Source organism: Bidens hawaiensis, unplaced genomic scaffold, assembly GCF_021521415.1.
Source record: "Bidens hawaiensis isolate Kalapana, Puna unplaced genomic scaffold, B.hawaiensis_p1.1 tig00030762_1, whole genome shotgun sequence".
Classification (NCBI taxonomy): Eukaryota; Viridiplantae; Streptophyta; class Magnoliopsida; order Asterales; family Asteraceae; genus Bidens; species Bidens hawaiensis.
The window spans coordinates 62813-73316 of NW_027495131.1; the positions used below are offsets into that span (position 1 = coordinate 62813).

General features: G+C 32.9%; 1 pseudogene across 1 annotated transcript; it reads left to right on the plus strand.

The window, feature by feature from the left end:
* The first annotated feature begins 1532 nt into the window (after positions 1 to 1532).
* LOC143580904 (protein LIKE COV 1-like) lies at positions 1533 to 6035 on the plus strand (annotated as a pseudogene). Its single transcript, XR_013143739.1, has 7 exons — positions 1533 to 1682; positions 2963 to 3015; positions 3197 to 3305; positions 3797 to 3964; positions 4041 to 4138; positions 4243 to 4369; positions 5621 to 6035. The product of XR_013143739.1 is annotated as a protein LIKE COV 1-like (transcript).
* Positions 6036 to 10504: the final 4469 nt, after the last annotated feature.

Below are 10504 nucleotides of genomic sequence, written 5' to 3' on the forward strand. Positions count from 1 at the left end.
GAAAACACAAACACCACCTAAGCTAGTGGGAGTAATGCCAAGAAAATAGGAATTATTGTTAGTTGTAATTTCCTTTATAAATATCGAGATAATGATCGATTAAAAGAACACTCATACACACACACACACACTTAGAGCAGAACACATAATTCTCTCTACACACTAGCATTCATTGTAACATCGATCATAATTTCCAAACACTTGTAACCTATTTTTCATTAATAAATTGGTGATTGACGAGTTGTCATCACCCGGGGTTTTTTCTTTTGATCTGAACAAGATCAAAGGGTTTTTCCTCGTACTAAATCACGTTGTTCATTCCATTTTCATTCATATATTCACTGTTGTCGTATTAGCACTAAACCTCACTTTTGCGGATTTGGATGCATTATCCTTAGCAGATTTTTGTCCAAAACAGTATAGAAAGTAAGAAAAATATAAGAATCACATTATTTATTGTTTTAACTATTAACAAATAAAAGTATTACATAAACATTATATCCTAATAATCTCTTCCTCTCTACAATTATATATGATACCCACATAGACATTAGACAATGGTTTCATACCCAAATCAATAACTGGATCGTCTTAGCAGTCGACTTGTCAATCTGTATCTCGAACTTAATAATATAATTTATTATGTTTAACAGATGATAACAATTAGAGTAAACAAATCATGAAGACCGAATTAGCAAATGAATCAGATTTTGAAAGATTAAAAAATAATAACATAGTTTTAAAACTGTTTTGGTTGACCCGTTCAAGTATTCAACTGACTCGACACACAAATGAAAGTTGTTCAAACATGCACTTTAAATTGGCTCGTTAAAAGCTTGAACTGAACCAAGCTTAAATGAGCTCGAGCCTAAAAATATGTTTGTTTAATAAAAGAGTTTGAGCTCAAGCCGGCTCACAAACCTAAATAAGCTATGATTAAATTGTTTATATAATTTTCATTTAACATATCCGGTGTACAATTTTATAATAATATTAATAGTTATTATAGATAAAAAAAATTATGAATAAAAGTTATGGAATGCATTCTAAAAGAAATATGATGTTGTATATTAAAGATATATATAAATTACATACTAAAAAATAAGTATAAATATAGATAAAATAACAAGTGAGTTAATCCAAAGCCTAAAATCTACTCACGAATAAACCTTTTAAAACAGAGTTTAAAACAAACCAAACTCACAAACTCAAATTTAACTCGACTTGACTCATTTACACGCTGCTTGTAATAAATATTAAATACATTTAGATTTGAGTTATTGAATTTTCCGCTGCCAAGTTACTTACATCAAATTTCTTGAACCCTTCGTCCAACCTTTTTGTTTTTATTCAATTCCAATATAATATAAAATTCAATTTATTCATGTATATATAATACGGAGTAATAACAATAATCAAAATAATAATATTATTACTCCGACATTCACTATTTAATGAACCATTTTCAATTCAATTTCAATTTCAATTTCTATAGAGATTAGAGAGAGAAACTGAAACTGAAACTGAAACAAATGGAGGTTGAAAAACTAAAATCACCAGCAATTAACAGCAGAGATCGTGAGCTGCTTATTCCCGTCGTTGACTCCGTTGACCATGACGGTGCGTCGTCTAAACTCTCGCCGGTTTCCAATTCACCGTCGTCTCATACCTCCGACCGTGAGGTATATATATATATATATCCATTGATTAATTATATGCGTTTTTATTATTGAATTAGGGCTCAATTAATAGTACACTAGTACCTTGAGTGAGTTAATTGTTAGGTATCATTGATTGATTAATTAGTTGAAAGCAGTTACATTACAGTTAAGTACTTACCTAACGTTCAGCTCGGCTCGTTTAACATACATGGAGCTCGAGCTTGGCTCGTTTCAAGCTTTAGTTTCAAACTCGAGCTCGGCTCGTTTACTATTTATTAATTAATTTTTATATATTTATAATTATTTTATATATTTTTTTCAATCATAGTTTTATCTATAAAATAATATATATTATTTAGTTACTTTTAGTTAGTTGTTCACTACTAATTAATAATTAGTAATTATTAACTATATATATATATATATTAAAAAATCATATAAATGACAAGCTCGTTTAGGCTCGTGAGCCGGCTCGGGCTCGTTCAATAAACGAACTAACATTTAGGCTCGAGCTCAGACTCAGGCTCGATTAAACTCGGCTCGATCGATTTTTTTCACGAGCCGATCTCGAGTAGCTCGTGAGCGGCTCGGCTCGTTTGCACCCCTACTGTTGAGTGGGAAGTTAATTTATGTTCGTTCGTTCGTTTAATAAATGAACGGACACGAACATAGGCCATGTAGTTCAATTGTGTTCGTTTACATTCGTTTATGTTTGTTTAGTAAAGGTTTTCAATATTTTTAATGACTTTTCTAACCTTATCATGTAGATTTAAGCAAAATTAACTATGAAACAATATATATATATATATATGAGTATTATGTGATGAATTTATGTGTAAAACTAACAAATGAATATGAATGCTAAAGAAAAAAAACAACCAACATGAACTTGGTAGCCAGAACGGACCATACCGTTCTCTGTTAGCCAAATAAAATAAAATATTGTCTGTGTTCATTTGTGTTCATGAACAAGAAATTTTGTTCGGTTAGATGTTTGTGAACCGTTCGCTTGTCTGATCAAAGCTTAACGAACAAACATGAACAATGCCTTGTTCGGCTCGGTTCTTTTACAGCCCTACTAATCAGGAAAAGATTGAGAGAAAAGTGAGTGAGAATGTATTAATTTTATAGACAAACTGGTGCATCAAAGTTGTTACATGAGTTATATGACACTATTAGCAAAACTGTAACAAAGTGTTTGATTATCGTCTGATACAACTATTATTGTGCGTGTGCGGTTATTGATCATAACAATGTTAAACATTTTTCTTATGGAATTGACTATTTACTTTTTCATGTAGACTTTCTACAAAGTTGTCAGGAGTTGGGCATCTAAAAAGTTCATGACAGGATGGTATGCAAACATCTCTCCTTAATCTTCTTTCTGTATGTAATAATCATTTTACTTTAACTTGATGATGGGATATGATTCCGGTTTATCATTGGGAAGTCGTCTTATCACTTAACTTGACACTTGTTTTAATGCTGTTTTAGATTCAATTTGACGTTTTATTTTATTTCTATTCTTTTTGCAGTGTCATCCTGTTGCCAATTGCCATAACCTTCTACATAACATGGTGGTTATACATTTTGTGGATGGATTCTTCTCTCCAATCTACGTTCAACTCGGCATTGATATATTTGGTGAGCGCATGCTTCTTAACTTATTTCGTATATGCACTTTACATTTTCCATAGGCTAGTTATATATTTTTTAAAGCAACAAGATACATATCCTTAGTAAAATCTAGACTAATAATATGTGTGTGTGTATGTATGTATGTATTCTTTATTGGGATATCATAGAAAACAAAACAGGTTTGGGTAGCACGGATCGAGTTAGGCTACCTATATTTTAAGTTTTTTTTTGTAATCTACACATCATTAATGTGCTAGATATGATGATTACAAATTTGTTTTTTTTTTTACGGTGATATCCTAAATGTTTTCTTGTTAGTCGACACGCTTGACCATTTTGACTCGTTTTAGTTGAATCCTTTAGCTTAGCAAACTTGGCCCATTAGAGATATAAGCAAACCCAAATCAACCCATTGTATATAAACGGGTTGAAACTGTCATATTTGTTTGAAGTTTAAAGCTTAAGTGCATGACTACTATAACTTTGGGTTTTTGTAGGTCTTGGGTTTATGACGTCCATCATGTTTATATTTTTGGTGGGGGTATTTATGTCATCTTGGTTGGGTGCATCGGTTCTGAGCCTTGGTGAATGGTTTATTAAACGAATGCCATTTGTTCGTCACATCTATAATGCATCCAAGCAAATTAGTGCTGCTATATCTCCAGGTTGGTGGCTATTAATATTAACATGTTTTAGTTAATAAATTTATAATTCATAAGCACTAATTTTTTAATATTGCAGATCAAAACACGCAGGCGTTTAAGGAAGTCGCTATCATTCGGCATCCTCGTATTGGTGAATATGCATTTGGGTTTATTACTTCATCTGTCATTCTACAGGTTCATCCTTAAACCTAATCTTGAATACAGTTAAAAAAAAATTATATGCGTTAACATATCATTAATTTATGCAGATAAATAAGTTTATGTTTTTTGGATTTCAGAATTATTCAGGGGATGAAGAGCTGTATTCTGTATGTGTTCCAACGAATCATCTTTATATTGGTGATATTTTCTTGGTTAATTCTAAGGATGTTATCAGACCTAACTTATCTGTTCGTGAAGGAATCAGTAAGTGACGTTTGACTTATTTGACTGTTTTGTTAGATTGATATTTATTTTTTTTCTTAGAAGAAAATGTGAACTTTGTTGATTACCGATTTTCCTCCGACCGTTGAAATTGCATTGTTTAAGGTCAATTGAAGTATGATAGCTGATATCTATGACAATTTTTGTGATTTTCATGTAATTGGTATGTTACATCATAAATGTGTTGGCCCGTTTATGAACTTAAGCTGTTTTGACTTATATCCTATCTCATTTAATTGTGTGTTGAGTCGTGTCGTGTTAACGAGTCCTGCTATAAATTGCAAGCTTTAGTTAGGGTGTAAATGTGCCGAGCTGAGCCCGAGCTTGCCTAGCTCAAGCTTGGTTTTTTAAAGCTTGAGTTTGCTTTCTTACTAGTTTTTCAAGCTTGAGCTAAGCTCATTTATTATTTGTTATATTTTATTACTCTTTTACATATATTTATGTGTGTGTATATATGTTCTTATAATTTTTCAACTTAACATAATATATATTACTGTTTTTTATTATAATTTCATAGATATAATTATTATGTGAATACATGTTTAGTATATTAAGTGATTTTTTTATAAATAACAGGCTTGTTTAGGCTTGTGAGCCTGCTTGAGCTCAGACTCGTTTATTAAACGAGCTTATTTTTAGGCATGAGCTTGGAGCTTTTTTGAGTTTGGCTTGATTCGGTTAGCTCACGAGCAGCTCGGTTGACTCATTTGCACCTCTAGCTAGCTCTACTTGAGCTTGTCAAACGGGCCAAAAGTCACACATATATATTTCTATAGTTATTTATTATTAAACTTAACATAATATATTACTTAAGTCATTTTTATTATAATTTCATATATAATAATTATTATGTGAATATGTATTTAATATATTATGTGAAAATTTTATAAATAACAGACTTGTTTAGGCTTGTGAGCCTGCTTGAGCTCAGGCTCGTTTATTAAGCAAGCTTATATTTAGGCATGAGCTCGAAGCTTTTTTAAGTTTGGCTTGATTCGATTAGCTCACTAGCTAGCTCTACTTGAGCTTGTCAAACGGGCCAAAAGTCATACGTATTTAAATGCATAAAACTTTTATAAAAATAATCTGTTTATCTAAATATATATATTTTCGCATGTTTTGACCCAAACCCATTACTCAACTTGCCCAACCGGCCCGTTTTGCCACCCTTGGCTCAAATATAAATCCAAAACACAAGTATCTTCTAATTTATTTATTTACTTACTTTTGCAGAAATTGTGGTATCTGGAGGCATGTCAATGCCACAAATACTATCAACTATGGATTCAAGTGTTAATTTGGAAAGACTTGGAAACAACAGAAGCTGATGAAACCGACACGAGAAGGTTCTATATGTAAGCCAATTTAGTTTTAGCCATTGGATTCAACAATGGCTTGTTATCGAGTTATATTTAAATTTTGTTATACCATTGATGTCTGAGTGCGTCAGCGTATACGACAAGAGAGATAGTAGTTTATGGTGTTCGATAGTTGGTAGTACTGCGGCGTGATTCTATAGTGTTTGTTTTGTACAAGTAGCTTCAAGTGAGTTTAGAGACTAATGAGCTTATGTTAATTATGTAGATAAAAGCTACGATTTTGCTTGTTTGTTTTTGTCTATCGAATATCATAGATTCATAGGGCATAACCGGTTGTTTCATTAACACTGGTTGAGTTGTTTTGGTTTGAATACGTTTCAAGTGATCGAGTTAAACCAAAGTCTCCAACATGGACCACCGCGTTATAATATGTAAACTTGCGTTAGCCATGTTAAAGCTTTGAATTCATTGACTTGAAAGATTTGAAAGCTAATCAATTTCGAATATGTATAACTTTGATTGCACAAACAAGTCATCATGGTCAATAATTTCTTTATAAAGAAAGCTAGACCCGCCCGCAGTTAGATGGTCTTCATCGGTAACATTGAGAAGTTAATTGTAAGAAGCTTTCGAGAATTGTTGATTAATCACGTTAAAAGCTGTTTGTATCGGATTCCACCCCAAATGTTCCATGAGCTCAAAATTACATATGAAATATTATGCTAACCAAGGGTGGACCTAAGACGTACAATACCGGTTATATCCCAAACCGGTTCAGGTTCAAAACTGGTACGGGTTGGTCAAACCTGGTTGGAAGAAACCAGAGTGCATTTAAAACCTGATTGAAGGCAAAAATGTTCCGCCTAATCAAACAAGTTTAGGTCAGAAAACCGATTTTTTGACATGTTTTTCAAATTGGATCGGATCCAAACTGGTATGAGGGAACGAGACTATGAGCCAGTATACGAGTTAGCAGGTTGGGTCGGCTCCTAACTGGTTTGGGCGAAACCAGTTTTATTTGTGTAGCGGGTTGGGCTATAAACCTGGTTGGCAGACTCAAACCGGTTTTTTTACACCTCTAGACCCAAGTGGTCAATATTGGTATCACGTGACCATAAGACAAGTCTAGTAAGATTGTATATATTTAAACAATTACATCTATAAAAATGTTGGCTATCACAACTAACACATCGGTAATCCTAACTAAATATTGTTACTTGATAATAATCTCAACTAAGTTTATCACCACCAGTGGTCCCAAATTTAATAAAATTGACTCTCAGTGGCCCCATGTTAAAAAAAAACTAGTTGATTTTTAGGGCATTTGATCGGAAGGAGGATACGAGTCGTTTGAGTAGAACTTAGCTCGAAACGATGCTCCTAAGTCGAAACGGTTTGATTAGTGCTTTAAATCGGGTGTTTGTTTGAACTTTCAGTTAACATAAATTAAGCCATTTGTAAAAAAGTTCAGAGCTAAGTTGTATATCAATCGACTCGTATCACCCTTCTGATCAAAAACCCTAAAATATCAGTTTGAAATTCGGAAAAATTAACGCTAGTTAAGTTTTTTCTTAACACGGGGCCACTGAGACCCAAGTTTTTTTTTAATTTAGGACCATCGGTGATAATAAATTCAGCTGAAATTGGTATTGATCAATAGCCTTTTATTAAAATTATTAAAATCCAATAAGCCTAACAATGATTCCTAACTCAAGCCCACTTACTATTCAAGTCCAGTAGCAGTTTATGAAAGAAAGATGATAACCACATTAATGGTTGCATTGATTTCATTTTTGGATGCTTGTTAATTTGTGTGGCCTGCAAATATTTAATGAAGGTGATTATTACAACAATAAGACACTAAAAATATAGGTCTAGCTATCATTTGATTTTTGTTACACTACTTATTCAAATATCACATTGCTCATCTACTGAAATTCACTAGGTCATAAGAAATTTCTAATCTTAAATACACATTATTTGTGAACGGAAAAAGAACTTTACGATTAAACATGCTCGGATAGTTGAAATTTTTTCATGTGTAACTTTACTTGAAGTCTCACCGGCCAGGGTAATTAAAACAAAGTTGACACCTTTAGGTGAGTACAGTAAAACATACAATATTGATTGTTCGAGAGGTAAAACAGATAATATTATACGGTATTAGGAGCTATATATAACATATCTAGCTATCACATAATTTCATTATTTCTTTAATTACAATAAAATGATAGCAAACATTGTTTATAGAGACCTAACCCATAAAAATTGTGACTCAGGACATTCATATTCTATCTATCATTTTTAATCTTATAATTTAACTATAATTCATACTTTTCTAAATTTATTCCTCACTTTTAAAAATCTCTCACAATTCATTCACCATTTTTATCTTTATCTTATTCACAAACAATTATTTTATTATATTTCTCTTTTTTATACACTCATAATAATTTAAAGAATAATGAATAGTAACTTTCTATAGAAACAAGATCAAATACATTTTATTCTTAACATGAAAACGGTGAGAACCAATTTGTTGTTATGATTAGGTTTATTTTTATAGGTGTTTGCTGCTATTTTTTGTTCGTATTTGCTAATTTTCGATTATGAGACATTATAAGTATTTGCTTATTTATATTTTGTTGTTATTATTAGATGTTTTCTTTTGCTGTTATAAGTATTTGTTGGTATATGTTGTTATTATTTTGTTCTTGATTTTGATTCTTTTGTTGTAGTTTTTAGGTTCTTTTCTTTGTTATTATAAGTTATTGTTTATGTAGATTGGTATTGTAGTTGGTATTGTTTCTTACGTTCGCATATTTAAATAAATTGACATTATTTCCTAAGTACTCATGTTAAGATCAAAATGTACATAAACCTTCCACACTTTCTATATATAAAAAAATTGGTATAATAATTTTTTATAATTAATATATTTATATATTTATACCAGGATTGATTGCTTTTAACTTAAAAGTTTTAGTTGATATAAAATTGGTGAAGCATGAACTTATGACTTTATGACTTGTGAAGGCTTTAAATGCAGTTATTATTATTATTTTACTGTTTATAGAGGCTTTAGGTGTTTTGGACTCTACCCAACGTGTCTTAAATAGTTACTATATCTAAATTTAATTAATACAAAGAAAAAAACAAAACTCTTTTTAAAAGGAGTAACATAGATACTTTTGATGTACTGATTATTATTCAATATAAGTAGTATTTTTCTACCGAGTCATTTACCAACTGTAAAAAAAGTCAGTAACTTTTTATAACTTTTTCTATAAGATTTGTTGTTGGGTCCTGCTAGAGACACTACCCAAAAAGGAAAACACCCACCCACTACGCGGCTTATCGCCCGATCCGCCACGAATCACCCTTTTTTGTCCTATTATGTCAACAGCTTTTGTCTTATTATGTTTGTACCAAATACGCGGCTTAGTGGTCGATCCGCCGCTTATCGAGTACATGTCAACATCGGCAGATCAAATCCGTCATAAATCGTACCTAATACGCCGAGGATCGATCGATCCACCGCTGATCAAGACAATAATTTAATTTTGGCACATCCGTCTCCCTTTCTCTACATATATCATGATCGGCAGATTATTTTTCTTAGCTGTGAAAATATTTGTTGTGAAAATATAGAAAGTATTTGTGTTTTGTGTTTGTTAAAATATAATGGACTTATATGATATTTTGTTTGGTGACGGGAACAACGAGCAGTCGGGCTACGCATACAACGATTAGTCGGAGCAGTCGGGCTTGCCAGATTTGAATGAACTTCCCGACTTGAACCATGAGCCGGGGTATGGAATATCGAGCAGTACGACTTACCAAATCCTGACCAGGTTATTTAGTGTGTTTATATAGTACTACAGCGCGTTAGTTATTTTTTAAATATTATACGTTGTCTTGCCAAATATTTTTTATCAGGGGTATATCATATACGGAGGTAGTCACCCTTCGTGGCCGGAGGATAATAGGACATCGTCGAATACTTATGAGGCCAGAGTCGAGGAGTCTTATGGTCAGTCTTCGCAGCAGTTACATGTAGACGGTCCATATTACGGAACCCAGAATTCGTACCAGTTACCTTTGGGAGAGCAACCATACATGGCAAGACCAGTCACGAGCAACGTCGTTAATGGCATTCAAGAGACTCACGACGAAGGAGGCGATGACGATGTTGATGTTGATGATGATGGTGATCGTTACATACGGGAGACGACATTTTCTTATGTAACTAATAATGTATGACCTTTTATTAAAAAATAAAAAAATTATTATTATTCTTTTTCAACACGTTACTAAATATTACTTTATTTACGTCATTTGATATTAGTATTTTGAATCTGTTACTGAGTTGGTGGATTGGGTTAAGAAGATAGGACGTGAGCATGGTTGTGTTATCTCAGTCCAACGTTCAAGGGAGAGAAGTGTTGAACTTGTATGCAATCGAGGTGGGGAACCAAAACTCAAGGGAACGGTGAGGCATACCGGGAGTATTAAAAGGGGCTGTCCATTTAAACTTGTCGGGAGGTACCACGCGCCAGATGGTTGTTGGAAGCTAGAGGTTGTCAACGAGACGCACAACCACGAACCTGTTTTGTTTGAGGAGGGGCACCCGACACTAAGGCAACTGACCGACGAGGAAATTGATATGGTTGCGACGTTGCATAGGCAGGGTCTGAGGGCTGCTCAAATTAAGTCAGCCATAAAGAAAAGGTTTCCCGGTAACAAATGTATTACTAGGGATATATACAAGGTCGTGAAGCTTATTGATGACCAAGAT